Genomic DNA, 18,021 nt, shown 5'->3' with positions numbered 1-18,021 from the left:
CGCAATAAATTGCAATAAAGCAGAGTCGTAATGAATACCCAAAAAAAAAGCATTTTTACCATTTCGATGATACAAGTCCCGCTCCACTCTGAAATCACTTGACATTGAAACGAAATTTAATAATAAATAAATATTTGATGACGTTTGCTGTTGCATTCCTTTGATCTATAGAGTTGATTTTATTCAGTGCATAGAATGGAATTTCAATCGCTTTTCAGATTTGTTCGATATCGAATGAAGTTTGATGAAATTTAGTAAGTATCCAAAAATACCACAGAACATAACTCATTCCTTGACCATCACAATTGTCATAGGACATTCCCAAAAACAACCAAAATAAACCAAAATCACACCCCAAAATGCCGTCTCAAGGACCATGTTATTCAATTACAAGTCCTGCAAAGCTTTTTGCCCCTGAAGAATGTTCGGGAAAATCAAACCAACAATCGAAGAAAAGCGAACGGAAGAAAATTGAATAATGTCGTGGAACGTGAGCAAAAACGGTGATGGTCGGAAAGCTGGGTACTGGATCTGCTTCGCATTTTCTTGGCTTTTCTCAGCTGAGCAATTCTCTACGAAATCGGTTTTTTTTTAGAATATTAATTTTTGTATTTTTTAATTCGACTGAAACTTTTTTGGTGCCTTCGGTATGCCCAAAGAAGCCATTTTGCATCATTAGTTTGTCCATACAAATTTGGTAGCTGTCCATACAAAAACAATGTATGAAAATTAAAAATCTGTATCTTTTGAAGGATTTTTTTAATCAATTTGGTGTCTTCGGTATTAAAAAGGACGATTTGTAGCTGGGTGATGGATAGAGAGTATACGTAACGTGATTTTCGAATGATCCCACTTTGTTTACAACTACAAACTAGGTGGCTGTTCAAGCATAAGCATGACTTTTTTCATACTGGTAGATGAGTTGTTTTATAATCAGTGTCTAGTTTTCTACATTATTTTGCTGGAAAATTGTAAATGATTTCAAGTTTCGTTCAGTTAGAAGAGCTTTTTCTTTTTCACGGGTGACGAAGAACTGCGACAAGAGTGTCATTCTGCGATGTCGAAGATAAATACCAAAATACCTTGGCTTATTTTAGAATCCTGCAGCTCTTCCCGGTCCAGCGAAAAATCATCGCGAATTCTAGCAAAGCTCATCCAACAAACAAAAAAGACTTTCACTAAATCAGTTGGTTTGAAAACGGAATCAAACAATTAAGACAGCTTCTGGATGGTACAATAGCATCGACTCTATTGTTTATAGACTTACATTCATATTTTAATTATAAAAAAATCAACTTCAAGGCCTTAAAAGCCAAAAAAAATCATTCTTGCGAAAAAAAACAATTTTGGAACAAGATCGGATCGAATTGAGGCCGTTTTGCGAAACATTATTCAGCACCCAGGGTGAGACTTAGAAAACATCAATTTTCCTATTATTAAACCTTTGCATGGCAATAGCTCAGCAACTAAAGGTCGTCTCAACAAAGTTCAAAACAGCAAAATATAGAAAATTTTCTCAGCCTTTCAAAAATATTGTTTTCAGATTGGGTAAACATGTGCACTAATTTAAAAATTGAAAAACTGCGACTATTTTTAAAAAAGTTACCTAAAAATGGCCTTAACTTGGAAACGATGCACTTTATCAAAATAACACTAAATTACTTTTTGATTGCAAATTTGATTTTACATCGAAAAATGAAGTTGAAAAATTTGTGCGACCAATATTTCGATTATTTTTGAAAAAATCAGTGTTGATCAAAAATTCATAACTTGTTCAAAGATTTTTTGCCCATTCTAGAAATTTCTGAAAAGTTGGCATTTGATGTCCCCTAAAACATATATAAAAAACAAAAAGTGTTTTTTTGTAAATGTAAGTTTTAGTGACAAAAAGTGAAATTTAAAATCATCAAAATATTTTTTACAGTGTATCATTTTTTTCAGTGTAGTCCATATCCATACCTACAACTTTGCGGAAAACAGCAAATCGATCAAAAATTCTTTCAAAAGATACAGATTTTTTAATTTTCATATATCATTTTTCATGGACAGCTGCCAAATTTGTATGGAAAATTATATGGACAAATTAATGCTGCAAAATTGCTTCTTTGGGCATACCAATGGCACCAGTTCGATTAAAAATTACAAAAAAAAATCAAATGACCGAAACCACTTTCATGAAAAGCGTAAAAAGTGATCAAAAATATTGAAAAAAATTAACTAACCTATCAAAAATTGTAAAATTGAAAAAAAAAACTGCCCAGACTAAATAATTGTAAAATGAAAAGAAATATTTTAAGCCATTGGAAATTTTATTTCAACCCTCTTCAAAAACAGGGGGTAGCAAAAAAATTATTGTGAAAATTCTAATTTTCATTCACCTAATTAAAACACTTTGTTAACGTTCATTTTTATAATTTTAATAAATAAAAGCACGGCTTTTTTCCATTTTTAGTTTAGTTTTAGAAATAAACAAATTTTCAGAAATTCACTGACATTTAACAAATTTTTGGTGGAAGCATAATTGTAATACAGTCCAGACTCGATTATCCGTTTTTTTTCTTTTTCTTATTTTTACCATCAAATTTGAGCTCTGCGACCCCATTTTAGTTAAATTATAAAAGTTGATTGCCTATTAAATATTAGAATATATTTTTTCAATATTTCGTCACCGCCATATTGACCACCATCTTGGAATTTAAAATTCTGAATCACATTAGCGTAGTAGCGTAATTACTAACTTACCTAAGCTTGACAATTGAAACTAAGACTACGCAATAAAATATTCGATTATCCGAAGTAAAATATTTGGGTGGCCTTCGGATAATTGAGTCTAGTCTGTAATGTAAAAAGCAATTTTTTACATTACAGAAAAAAACATGTAAAAAGCATGATGTGATATTTGTCGCTTCAAAAATTTTGAAAAATGGACTTGAAACTTCTCTTTTGCCCCTCTTTTCCTTTCACCGTGATCCGATGGAAAATTTTTTTAATAAAATTTCTACCAGCCTTAATAGTTTGCAAATATCTATTTTTTCAAGTTTTTTTTAATTATGGTTATTGTTAAAAAAAGAAACCAAATGAAAATCAAGGTAATTACCTACATAGTAAAGTTTCGATTTTTATTGAAATACATAAACAAGATTTTAACATGAAAATATCGAGCTAAATTGCGATGTACGACAATCATTTTTCTTTTGCTATTAAATTTTTGTCACGGTTCAGGAATGCTTAATCTTTTGGTTTGTTTTATTAAAATAAAATTTTAAATAATTTAAAAAAAATAGCTAAATCCCTTCAAGACCCATAACTCCAATCCAAATCTTTTGTTCTTTTGCCTCTCATTTCCCGGCAGAACGGTTTTCGCACCTTGAGAAAAGAAAAACACATTAACATCGGACGGCTTCGGCTTCGGACAGGATGTTGTGAGATATTGTCGTGCGAAAAAACAATACCCAAAAGAATGAGTAAGAATTGGCGTAAGGTAAGAACGGAATATTGGAAGGAAGTCGCGCCGACGACGTCGTCGCCTCGGGACAAAAGGAAAGGAGATCTTTTACATCCTCTTTCTCTCGCACTCTCTGGGAAGCACTTGTGCGAGCACATTCCCAGACTGGTGAGTAAATGATGATTTTGTTTTGTGGTCTGCTTTGAAAGGATCAATTATCATAATTTTGAAACGGCTCTAGTGATGAAAATAAATGCTGCAAAGAGTGCTTTTACGCTACAACTAAATGTAAGTACTTCAAGTGCAGTTAGTTGCTATCAAAATCGCCCGATCCAAGTTGGCCACTCTCGGAAAGCAAACATCACTCACTCACCAACTCTGAACGCTCATAATTAATTCAATTTCAGTTTTTGATTTCCAATGCATACTGCGATGTGCCGGGCCGAGAGGCAAACACGCAAAACATACTAACTCTAAAACACACACACACACAAACTAGCGGACGCGCCAAACTTCATTCGGGGATGGATTCTAGTCGCTCAGTCGCAGTAGGCCATGTGTGTCAATATATGAGGAGGTTTTCCCCGAAAAAAAATATAGTTGGATCGGCTAACTTGATGAGTGCAAGTGCTTTAAAGACATTTAGAAATGACGTAAGTTAAAAATTTCAGACAAAAATACTTGTTATTGTCAAAATTTAAACTCCCAACAAAATTACAAAATTCAGCAAGATTCGCCCTTGTCAAACGTCAGTCTCCAAATAACCGTCCACTCAAAGAGTTTTAAAAAGAGAGGTCCCAAATTGAATGTGTTTTAGCTTTTAGTTTTTGATCATCCTCTCCCCTCTCGATCCCCCCTTCAGTAATCAAACCTCCTCTCCTCCCTCCACACACATAGAGTCATGGCGAGAGAGCAAACAAAGTGCGGTGGGGAAAAAGGTAATAAAAATTTACAGACAATTGTTATTTGATCGATCGTTTTGTTTTTCCTCTTTCCACTGTTCAATGCATAAAATGTATAACAGAGTTTCAAACTGTGCGGTGTGGTTTATTGTTTCAATTTGTTTTAGGCACATAAAATTAATTATTTCACTCGCCGCCGAGTGTGGTTGATAATTATGAACGGGGTTTTTCCCGCTGGTCTGAACCAGACTGGAATTTCTGGACCAGATAGCAGTAGGAACCCAGCAGGCTGGCTGGAACGAAATTTGATTTTTGTAAAGAGAAAAATGAGGTCAGTGTGGTGGGCTGGTCTTATTGCACCCTGGGAACACTTACTGATTTTTGATTGTGACTCTTTCTGAGAAACTACATTGCAGATGGGTTCACATCGGGAACGGTTGAGTTGATCTGGTTTCGATATTGATATTAAGGGGGATTTTTTTGACAAAGAACTTTGTCCTAAGGGCACTGTCTACGGGTGTCAATCCAAAATTTCGCGAAGCGAAAGTGTAACGATTTTCTGTCGTTTTTCAAATGCTTATATCTTCCCCCCCATTCAAACAATCTTTATGTTTTACACACCAAACGAAAGGGGAAGTCTTAAAGTACAAGTTGACTACCTCACAAAGTTGATAAAACTTTGTTAAAGTACTTAAAAGTTAAGATGAAAATAAAAAATTAATGCAAGAAAAATCCCGGCTGCTGATTGGCTGAAAGCACGTAGCAAATGTTGCTTCCTCTCCTGCTTTCGCAAAACTCTCACGCGAGAGTTTGGCACCACTGTTGCCACATTTCATGCGAACTATATAAGCTAGCACTTAGCCTCAGAAAATTTCAGTGCCTATCGCGGTTTCGTCAAAGACGGATCCACGGTGGTAATTTTATTGCTCACACACACACGCACACATAGAACGACACAGTATGTGCACCAAATTGGGAGGAATTCTGTTCTAATGAAGATTGTTAGGAAGGTGACCGGAAAACTAGAATGATTTGGGGCAATGGGGTTGGGACCACATTGATAGAATATTGGCCACACCCGGAGTGGCCAGTGCCCTGGGAAAGGTTCTACCGGGGGGACATTAATCGAACCATACTACTTAGGGCAATATGGGTATCAAAAATCATGGTTTTTGAAACTGGTAATGGAAATGGCCATTTTGACCGGATTGGCCACACCTGGAGTGGCCATAGCCCTGGGGAAGGTTCTTCCGGGGGAACATTTACCGAACTATACGACTTGGGGTAATATTGGTATCAAAATTGCCTCAAGTCGTATGGTTCGATTAATGTCCCCCTGGTAGAACCTTTCCCAGGGCACTGGCGACTCCGGGTGTGGCCAATCCAGTCAAAATGGCCATTTCCATTACCAGTTTCAAAAACCATGATTTTTGATACCCATATTGCCCTAAGTAGTATGGTTCGATTAATGTCCCCCCGGTAGAACCTTTCCCAGGGCACTGGCCACTCCGGGTGTGGCCAATCCGGTCGAAATGGCCATTTTCATTACCAGTTTCAAAAACCATGAATTTTGATACATATATTGCCCCAAGTCGTATGATTCGATTAATGTCCCCTCGGAAGAACCTTTCCCAGGGCACTGGCCACTCCGAGTTTGGCCAATATCCTATAAATGTGGTCCCAACCCCATTGCCTCAAATCATTCTGGTTTTCCGGTGACCATCCTTACAATCTTCATTAACACAGAATTCCTCCCAAGTTGGTGTACAAACTGTGTCTTCCAATGTGTGCGTGTGTGTGTATGGGCAATACAATTACCACCGTGGATCCGTCTTCGATGAAACCACGGTTGGCACTGAAATTTTCTGAGGCTAAGTGCTAGCTTATATAGTTCGCATGAAATGTGGCAACAGTGGTGCCAAACTCTCGCGTGAGAGTTTCGCGAAAGCAGGAGAGGAAGCAAAATTTGCACCATGTTGCCACATTTCATGCGAACTATATAAGCTAGCACTTAGCCTCAGAAAATTTCAGTGCCTATCGCGGTTTCGTCAAAGACGGATCCACGGTGGTAATTTTATTGCTAACACACACACACGCACATATTGAACGACACAGTATGTGCACCAAATTGGGAGGAATTCTGTTCTAATAAAGATTGTTAGGAAGGTGACCGGAAAACTAGAATGATTTGGGGCAATGGGGTTGGGACCACATTGGTAGAATATTGGCCACACCCGGAGTGGCCAGTGCACTGGGGAAGGTTCTACCGGGGGGACATTAATCGAACCATACGACTTGGGGCAATTTTGATACCCATATTACCCCAAGTCGTATGGTTCGGTAAATGTCCCCTGGAAGAACCTTGCCCTGGGCAATGGCCACTCTGGGTGTGGCCAATCCGGTCAAAATGGCCATTTTAATTGAAAAAACGAAGTTGACTTTATAGCAGTGTTGCGTTCCTCACGCGCTCACGCGCTCATGAGCGCTCACTTTTCGCTCATTCGTGAGGAGGAGCGCTGCGCGAGCTAGCTCACGTTTGCCCGCGCTCACGTTTGCTCCGATTTTTTCAGCTCGCGTTTGCTCCACGCTCGCGCTCGCGCTCATATTTCGCTCACGGAGCGCTCATTTTGGACGTGTCGCTAATCATTTAACGTTTTTGAGAAAGTTTTTTTTTTTAATTCTAGATGGATTTTTTGCGTAAGGTGCAGTAGGGCTGTGGAAATATGACTTTGTGAACAAATTTTATGATATATGAATTGGAATAGCTTATTTTCATCAATCATGTTTTTAAATAAAAGGTTGGATTCGCAAGGGTCAAATATTTTTTTAGACTTACAGTCGAATGTATAAATATTTTAGAATTTAAAGGCCTTATTGTAGCAGAGAGGGGCGGAGGGGTATAGACGCCTAAATAAAAGGGCCTGTTAACCTTAGAGTAGGAGTAGGAATCTCGTAATCGAGAACGCCAAGGCAATGCTGTAGAGCGAATAATTTGATTTTTTTTTTTGAAACCTTAGAAAAACTTACAAAACAATGAATGGATTCAAGAGGATTTATGCTTTGGTTAGTTCGATTCAAGGTTAAATGCTTGGTTGATTAAAATATAACATTAAACTGTTTTTATGTACCTGGAAACAGATTGCGGGTCATAATGAGCTACCATTAAAAAAAAGTTGTTCCGTTTATTAAATCTTTCAGTGATTCAGTGATTAGAAACGGCTAATCATTTTTATAAGGTTAGTCACTATTTGGCAAACATTTTAGAAAAAGGGTAATATTTTTGAAACAGTTCTATTTTTAAATATATGCCTCAAAATTCCTAAGGGTTGAAATAACCCTTTTAACTCAAATCAAATAAATTGTCAATATTTTTCACCACGAAAAGGTTGTTTCTTCTTCCAACAAGTGGATTTTATTCAACACTTTCGCAACCAAACCTCTGAAAATATTCAATTACAAGTTATATATGATTTTTTGAACATGGATGATTGTAACTGTTTAAAAGATTATTTAAAAATAAATAAAATATACATAAATTGTCAATATTTTTGTACATAACAACAATACAATATGGTCCAATATGGATTTGATTTGTGAACAAACAGTTCATCTCTTCACGTAAATGAATGTTTACATTATGAATTTAGTTTTTTGTTCCTTGTTCGAAAAATGTCTAGATTTTAAATAGAACGTAAATTTCGGCTCACTGATCAAATCCGTTTCATTGCCTACTTTTGTTTGTTCGACCACTTTCTTGTTTGTTTTTGCTGCCTGTGCTGAGATAGTTCTAGAAACTTTGTTTCAAACAGGCAGATGCTTCAACAGGAAAAAACAACTACCTACTTTGGCTCACCGGCTCACGTGAGCGCAAAACGCTCCGGTGAGCGTGAGCGAGCACGAGCTACCTGATAAAAACTCACGCTCCAGCTGGAGCGAGCAAGCTTTCCGTGAGCGCTCGCTCATTCGCAACCCTGCTTTATAGCTGTCGGCCACCACTTTTAACTACAAGGACTTCGCCGCTCTGGGCTCCTAAGTGTTTGAGTACGGCACGGAGCGACGGCGCCGGATACCCATATTTACACTTAGAATTTTAGAGCGCCCGCCGCGGGATTCGAACCAGCAACCTCTGGATTGTGGGTCCAGTGCGCGGTCGGATTGATCCACACGGGCGGGACATTTTGATTGCCAGTTTCAAAAACCAATATGAATTTTGATACCCATATTGCCCCAAGTTGTCAAAAAAAAAAAAATCAAAATCAAATCAAATTATTCGCTATACAGCTTTGCCTTGGCGTTCTCGATTACGAGATTCCTACTCGAAACTAAGTGTTCGAAGGCTTGATTGTTGAGGCAATTGCAAACCTCTTTTTACACCTAAACTTCCATCCACCCCGGGATTCGAACTGACGACCTTTGCATTGTGAGTCCAACTGCCTGCCAGCGACTTCACCGAGGCAGGACCCAGGGAGACGACTCCTACACCTGGACTGAGCTAACGACCTAACCTTTTTAGGTTAGTCCGGGGCCAACATTTACTTCCCGTCCGACGGAAGGCGTGATCAGACAAATCTCGTCTCGAAAAATGCCACCGGTACCGTCTGGGATCGAACCCAGGCCGACTGGGTGAGAGGCAATCACGCTTACCCCTACACCACGGTCCCGGCTTAAGTTGTATGGTTCGATTAATGTCTCCCGGTAGAACCTTCTCCAGGGCACTGGCCACTCTGGGTGTGGCCAATCCGGTCAAAATGGCCATTTTCATTACCAGTTTCAAAAACCATGAATTTTGATACCCATATTGCCCCAAGTTGTATGGTTCGGTAAATGTCCCCCCGGAAGAACCTTCCCCAGGGCCATGGCCACTCCGGGTGTGGCCAATGTTCTACCAATGTGGTCCCAACCCCATTGCTCCAAATTTTTCTGGTTTTCCGGTGACCTTCCTAACAATCTTCATTAGAACAGAATCCCTCCCAATTTGGTGCACATACTGTGTCGTTCAATATGTGCGTGTGTGTGTGTTAGCAATAAAATTACCACCGTGGATCCGTCTCTGACGAAACCGCGATAGGCACTGAAATTTTCTGAGGCTAAGTGCTAGCTTATATAGTTCGCATGAAATGTGGCAACATGGTGCAAATTTTGCTTCCTCTCCTGCTTTCGCGAAACTCTCACGCGAGAGTTTGGCACCACTGTTGCCACATTTCATGCGAACTATATAAGCTAGCACTTAGCCTCAGAAAATTTCAGTGCCAACCGTGGTTTCATCGAAGACGGATCCACGGTGGTGATTTTATTGCTCACACACACACGCACATATTGAACGACACAGTATGTGCACCAAATTGGGAGGTATTCTGTTCTAATGAAGATTGTTAGGAAGGTCACCGGAAAACCAGAAAAATGTGGGGCAATGGGGTTGGGACCACATTGGTAGAACATTGGCCACACCCGGAGTGGCCATGGCCCTGGGGAAGGTTCTTCCGGGGGGACATTTACCGAACCATACAACTTGGGGCAATATGGGTATCAAAATTCATGGTTTTTGAAACTGGTAATTAAAATGGCCATTTTGACCGGATTGGCCACACCCGGAGTGGCCAGTGTCCAAGGGAAGGTTCTACCGGGAGGACATTAATCGAATCATACGACTTGGGGCAATATGGGTATCAAAATTCATGGTTTTTGAAACTGGTAATTAAAATGGCCATTTTGACCGGATTGGCCACACCCGGAGTGGCCAGTGTCCAAGGGAAGGTTCTACCGGGAGGACATTAATCGAATCATACGACTTGGGGCAATATGGGTATCAAAATTCATGGTTTTTGAAACTGGTAATTAAAATGGCCATTTTGACCGGATTGGCCACACCCGGAGTGGCCAGTGTCCAAGGGAAGGTTCTACCGGGAGGACATTAATCGAACCATCCGACTTGGGGCAATATGGGTACCAAAATTCATGGTTTTTGAAACTGGTAACTAAAATGGCCATTTTGACCGGATTGGCCACACCCGGAGTGGCCAGTGTCCAAGGGAAGGTTCTACCGGGAGGACATTAATCGAATCATACGACTTGGGGCAGTATGGGTATCAAAATTCATGGTTTTTGAAACTGGTAATTAAAATGGCCATTTTGACCGGATTGGCCACACCCGGAGTTGCCAGTGTCCAAGGGAAGGTTCTACCGGGAGGACATTAATCGAATCATACGACTTGCGGCAATATGGGTATCAAAATTCATGGTTTTTGAAACTGGTAATTAAAATGGCCATTTTGACCGGATTGGCCACACCCGGAGTGGCCAGTGTCCAAGGGAAGGTTCTACCGGGAGGACATTAATCGAACCATCCGACTTTGGGCAATATGGGTATCAAAATTCATGGTTTTTGATACTGGACATGAAAATAACCATTTTGATTGTGGTGACCACAACCTAGAGTGGCCGGTTCCGTGGCATTTTCCGAACCATACTTGTTTTGGCAATATTTTCGTGTTTTGGCAATTTATTCCCACAGAGGTGCCTAAGATTGGAAACATTTAATTAGAATAAATTATTCAGGATCAAATAAATAGGCAATGATTTAAAAATAAAATGTAATAGAATATTTTTTTAGGAGTTTTGTACAAAGTTCTTTGTCATATTGGTCATGTAGAACATAACCACCTGCACCTTTTTTATTAAGAAAACCAGTATATGAGCAACTCTCTACGAAATCGGCCGATTTCAACCATTTTTATTTTTTGTATTTTTAGATTTGGCTCAAACTTTGTGGGGGCCTTCCCTTTAACCAAATAAGCTATTTTGTGTCATTGGTTCATCCATACAAGTCTCCATACAATTTTGGCAGCTGTCCATACAAAAATGGTATGTAAATATTCAAACAGCTGTAACTTTTGAGTGAATTCTGATCAATTTGGTGTCTTCCGCAGAGTTGTAGGTATTGTTGAGGACTATTTAGAAAAAAAATGGGTACAAGGAAAAAAAATTGCAGATTTTTTAATCATTTTTTTTCACAAAAGCTCAATTTCCCAAAATACGTTTTTTTTTATTTTAGAGATTTTTTGAAATGTTTTAGGGGACAAAAATCCGCAACTTTTGAGCTATAGAGAAACATAATTAGGTTGTTTTTCGGCTCAGCAGTCAGAGATAAATTCAAAAACTTGCAGTTTTTTCTTTTTTATTCCGACGTTTCGACGCAATCTGCGGTCTTCTTCAGGGGATAAGAGACCGCATATTGCGTCGAAACGTCGGAATAAAAAAGAAAAAAACTACAAGTTTTTGAATTTGTCGCTGACTGCTGAGCCGAAAAAAAAACTTATTGTGTAATACAGTCGAGAACAACGTTTCATAGAGAAACATAGTCAAAAAATCTGCCGCCGAGTTATGAACTTTTGAAAAAAATAGTGATTCTCGGAAAAAAAATCGAAATGTTATGCAAAAACAAATTCGACTTAATTTTTTAATGTAAAATTGAATTTCCAATCGAAAAGTACCTTACAGATTTTTGATAAAGGGCTGTTCTGTGACCATGAGTGACCATTTCTAAAAATATTTTTTTTGAAAATTGATGTTTTCTAAGTCTCGCCTAAACAACTCACCATTTTCTAATGTCGATATCTCAGCAACTAATGATCCGATTTTCAATGTTAAAACATGAAACATTCGTGAAATTTTACGATCTTTTCGAAAAAAATAATTTGAATTTTTTTAAATCAAGACTATCATTTTAAATGGGCGTAATATTCAATGTTTGGCCTTTTTAAAATGTAAGTCTTGGTTTAAAAATTTTGAAAATATTTTTTTTCGAAAAAAATGGAAAATTTCACGACTGTTTCATGTTTTAACATTGAAAATCGGACCATTAGTTGCTGAGATATCGACATTAGAAAATGGTGGGTTGTTTCTTGAAAACAGAGCTCTTAATCAAAAAATCTGTAAATTACTTTTCGATTGTAAATTCAAAATTACATTAAAACATTAAATCAAATTTGTTTTTGCATAAAATTTCGATTTTTTCCAAAAATCACTATTTTTTCAAAAAATAATAACTCGGCGGCAGATTTTTTGACTATGTTTCTCTATAGCTCAAAAAATGCGGGTTTTTGTCCCCTAAACATTTCAAAAAATCTCGAAAATAAAAAAAAAACGAAATATTTTGAGAATTCGAGTTTTTGTAAAATTTTGTTTTGCGTGTACAGTCATGCCTCGGTTTAGCACCGCATATGGGGGATGCAAGACCGAGGCGTGCATAATCGAGACATTGAGCTTATGGGGCTTTTTTTGGCTATATGGGAGACATTGGCTTTAATCGTACGAAAAATCATGAAAACATCAAAAAATTATTGTGTTTTGAAATCGGGATGCGTCAGCTATCCATTAAAATTATTATTTCATGAAAATTTTCACAAAAAATACGTATTTTTCCTGTATTTCGAAAATGCATTTTTTTCTCTAAAGAAACCAAAAATATATTGTTATTGCAATATGGGTATCAAATGATCAGGTTTTTTTCATACATTTTGGATGTAATAACATTTTTTTTAGAAAATACTCAAAATTTTCACAAAACTACGTATTTTTTTTTTCACAAAACTACATTTTTTTTAGAAAATACTCAAAATTTTCACAAAACTACACCCACATCGTAAAAACAGAAATTTTGAGTATTTTTTTAGAAAATACGTAGTTTTGTGAAAATTTGGAGTATTTTCAAAAAAAATGTTATTTCATTCGAAATGTATGAAAAAATCCCGATCGTTCGATACCCACATTGTAAAAACGGAAATTTTGAGTATTTTTTTCGGAAATACGTAGTTTTGTAAAAATTTTGAGTATTTTCAAAAAAATATTGTTATTACATTCGAAATGTATGAAAAAATCCCGATCGTTTGATAGCCACATTGTAAAAATGGACATTTTGAGTATTTTATTCGAAAATGCGTAGTTTTGTGAAAAATTAGAGTATTTTCTAAAAATGTTGTTATTACATTCGAAATGTATGAAAAAATCCCGATCGTTTGATACCCATATTGTAAAAATTGAAATTTTGAGTATTTTTTTTTCGAAAAAACGTGGTTTTGTGAAAATTGGGAGTATTTTCTAAAAATTTTGTTATTATATCCGAAATGTATGAAAAAACCTGATCATTTGATACCCATATACCAATAACAATATATTTTTGGATTCTTTAGAGAAAAAAAATGCATTTTCAAAGTATAGGAAAAATACGTCATAGGGAAGGCTCCTACAAAGTTTGAGCCAAATAAAAAAATACAAATAAAATCCATTTCCCGTTTTGGTAGAGAATTGCTCACATGATTTTTTCCTAGTTTTACTTTAAAAATAATAAAATTCAAAAACATAATCTGAAAATTGCAATAATTATTTTAAAAAAACACAGCATCAAAAAATTTCTGTTAACTTCAAATAATTAAAACCTACATTGTTCAAAACCAGTTTTCAATCACCATTTCTTCCAACCCATCTGCATCGACATCAACGTCGCAAAGACCCTCCAAATTACAGACCCAATCCCGGCCTCATCAGTCAAGTCGGTAGCGACCACAAACAACATCACCGCCGCAATTAGTTTCAATTTACCGATCGATCTCCGTTCGGCGGCCTGCGATCAAAAAGTGTCTCCTTTTCTGTCCCTTAATCACTCCATCATCACTCACTCGTTCAGACCTTTGAGGTTTTGAGTTTGAGTTGTTCGGCTTATCGTCGTGTCCCGCCAGCAAATGAGGAGGGCTCCGTTTTCAAAAAGAGGTGAGAAAAGTACTCAAAAAGGAGACAAATCGCACTCGAAAATGAGGATGAAATGAGGCAGGAACGAGGGCCTCGAGCGATTTTTGCAGTTGACTTTTTGATGAGATCGAGGTCGAGGGGTTCGTTCTTTCTCTCTTTCCTACGTATATGGGTTCGTGTTAACAATTCCCTTTAATTAAATTATATTCATCAGTGGAGGAAAAACAAGCGCATATAATTGCAAATTGCAATACCTGGGCCAGGCTGCAAAAGTCACCCCGAATTCCCGCGCTCATTCTACCTCCTCACCTCAGAGAGAGAGAGTGTCATTCTGATGAAGAAGAGGGGCTCACCCATAAAATACACACCTTTCGAGGCTTGGGCAAATTGCCCAAAAATAAAAATCAAAAAGGCCAGTATTCACCAACCTCCACCGAATCCTCAAAAGAACTGTTGGTGAATACCACCCTATTCCACTCAACAACAACAAAAAAAGTGCATTAAAAAAGACGCGGCTGCACGAATTTGCCAATGGCGATCATTCACCAATTTCCGATCTTGTTAGCGGTCGTTTTATTTTCAACCGTTGATGGGAGACCCCAGAGTCGGTTAAGGAACCGGCGGACCAAAGTGAAGTGATGATGAAGATCGATGCCGACCGGAATGGACAGCAACATAATCAGCGTTAACCGCCCAGGTTTTTCGGAAATTGGCAAAGGCACGTCACGTCATCGGGGGACGGGCTTTTGGAGGGTGCAGTTGTTTTTTTTTTTTTTGAGCGAAAACTGTTACTTACAAGATATGTTGTTGCTAGTTTATTATTACCCAACTTATATTTTCCTAAAAAATAGAACTTTTCTAGTGTTCAAAAACGAATTATTGAGCAACTTGACAAAACTCTTTTAAATCATTGCATGTATTTATTTTGACATCAATTCATGATATATTTGAACTGCACTTTTTTTTAAATAAATTTTGTTTAAAAAAATCTGGTTAGTTTCAAAAATACATAAGCTCCTGGAAATTAATAGAGCAATTCCAGCTCAAATCAGGAATTTTTCCGCTCCGATTTCAATGAAACTTTGTAGACATGTTATCCTATGCCTATATAAGCCTTTTATGTGTATATGGAGCCAATAGTACTCGAAAATAACATTTGAGGAGGGCGTAAGGTATTTAAATATTTTTGTATTTTGTAATTTAAAAATTACTGTATCTCGAAGCCGTTGCGTCGTATCAAAAAGTGGTCAAAGACAAACTTGTAGGAAATTGGACGGGCTTTCTGAAAAAAAAAATACACTGAAACAAAAATACACGCCACATCTATGAGATTTTTTGGTTTTTAAGTTTAAAACATAAATTTAAAGGTGATGTCACGATTATTTTTCGTTCAACGTTTTTGAGGAAATAGCCTAAAATGTTACCAAAAGACTGACGAAAAATGCAGGATGGTATGTCTCTCCTAAAAAAATACAAAAATCATTTACTAAAACTGTTTTTTTGAAAAGTGGTCTAAACGTCAAAATTTTCAAAAACCAGTAATGGGAATCGATTTTCAAGACAATTTTACATAAAAGTCTCCATATTGACCATTGTCCTAAGTCCCACCCTTGCAAAGTTACAGCGGTTTTAAAAATAAAAATGTTTTAAAAGCGATTTTTTTTGTGGTTTTTGCAATTTCTATATGACAGACTTGGTTTTTTAGTCTCGTAAATATTTTTACCGGAAAGCTCGTCCAATTTCCCATAAGTTTGTCTTTGACAGCATTTCAATTGGATGTTAGGGCTAACATATGTAAGCTTAATTGCATTGCTAATTACTGAAAATAGAATATTTTTTTCAGTGTGGTAGAAACTAGGATAGTGAATTTGCTTACGTAAATATAAAAACGATATAAATCAAAAAGCTGAAAAGAATATAGAAACCCGTTTTTTCAACATTTTTATGTTTAAAGCCGCTGTATCTTCCCAAGGATTGGACAGAGGACAGTGGTCAATATGGAGACTTTTATGTAAAATTGTCTGGAAAATCGATTCCTACTACTGGTTTTAAAATTTTGACGTTTAGACCACTTTTCAAAAAAACCGTTTATGTAAATGTTTTTTTTTTTTATTTTTTTAGGAGAGACATGCATTGGCACTGCACGCGGTTAGCACGCGTGCTATTTGAACGGATAGCACTGCGCTTTCAATCATAGCACTCGCCCTGGCACTCGAGCAAAAATGGTAACTAGATTGATTTATCATTTGTTGATTTGAAATTTACCGTTATCATTGTCTAGAATGTGATGAAACTAACAACAATCACATTTGTCTGTAGATTTGGTGCAGTGCAAGTGTTCAAGAAATGAAAGTAGAAGATCCATGGTTCAGATCCCTTCAAGGTAATTTTTTTTTTGTTGTAGCATAAAACATAACAATATTTTTTTTATCAACGCAGATTATTGTCCTGGAATCAAAATAATGAGTTGCAAAGATTAATGAAGTTTATCGGAATGAAGGACCCAAAAATCAGTTCCAGGTGACCTGGAGACTTGATAGGGACGTGGCCTGGCTGGCAGTTGATGGGAACAGAATTTGAATTTGAATTGAAATCTCTGAAGTTATGCGAGCCCTGAGATTAAATTTTTATGGAAGAATCTAGAAAAAGGTATGTTTCAATTTTCTTGAGAACTTTTATAAAAAAGACTCACTAAAAAAGGAAAAAATCCTATGAGTGCTAAATTGAAGTGCTAATTGATAGCACTAGCACTGGGCTGGAGTAGTATGCTTTGAACTTGGTGTGAGTGCTAAATTTGAAGTGCCAGTGCAGAGCGTGCCAATGCACGTCTGCATACCATCCTGCATTTTTCGTCAGTCTTTTGGTAACATTTTAGGCTATTTCCTTAAAAATTTTGAACGAGAAAAAATCGTGACATCACCTTTAAATTTAAGTTTTAGACTTAAAAATCAAAAAATCTCATAGATGAGGCGTGTATTTTTGTTTCAGTGTATTTTTTTTAGAAAGTCCGTCCAATTTCTTCCAAGTTTGTCTTTGAACACTTTTTGAAACGACGCAACGGCTTCGAGATACAGTAATTTTTAAATTACAAAATACAAAAATATTTAAACACCTTACGCCGTCCTAAAACGTTATTTTCGAGTATTATTGGCTTCATATACACAAAAATGGCTTATTTAGGCATAGGATAACATGTCTACAGAGTTTCATTGAAATCGGAGAGGGTCGGGTACAAAAATACCAGAAAAATTCCTGATTTGAGCTGGAATTGCTCAATACAATTATGTGCAAAATTGTAAACAGAACTGGTCATGTTTGGAATAATGTAAAAATACAGATTTTTAAAAATTCAATTTTAAATGTTTGAAAAGAATTCAAATGTAAATATATTTTCAAAACTTTTTTTTATAGAACTTGTTATTTTTAAAATGATTAAAAAACTTCCAGAAATTAAATTAATCATCCTTGAAACTATAAAAGTGTTTGGCAAGTCTCCGTTTGGCAACTGTCTATTAATAAAGGGTTTTCAAATATTCACAAATCTGTATCTTAAGAACGGATTTATTGATCAATTTGGTATCTTGAGCAAAGTTGTAGATATTGCCTAGGACTATTCAGAAAAAAGCTACACTTTTAAATATTTATAATTTAAAAAACACAAAATATTATTATGGAAACATCGCATTTTTGGAAATGTCTTAGATGATACAAATTTTCATCTTTTTGAAAAGGCACATGTGAGCCAAAATTCATTTTTAAATTTGATTTAAGTTTGCAATAAACAAGAAAATTACATAAAATTTCCAATCGTGCACCTTTTTCAAGTTGCAGCCTCTCAAAATTCATAATTTGATAAAAAAAAAAATATTATTTTACTGGTAGAAGTCAAGACCAAGAAATCAGAAAACTTCATACAAAAAAATTAAAACA

The sequence above is a fragment of the Culex pipiens genome, chromosome 2 (genome assembly GCF_016801865.2).
Source record: "Culex pipiens pallens isolate TS chromosome 2, TS_CPP_V2, whole genome shotgun sequence".
Classification (NCBI taxonomy): Eukaryota; Metazoa; Arthropoda; class Insecta; order Diptera; family Culicidae; genus Culex; species Culex pipiens.
The sequence above is the reverse complement of the archived record's forward strand: the minus strand, read 5'-3'. Positions refer to the sequence as shown.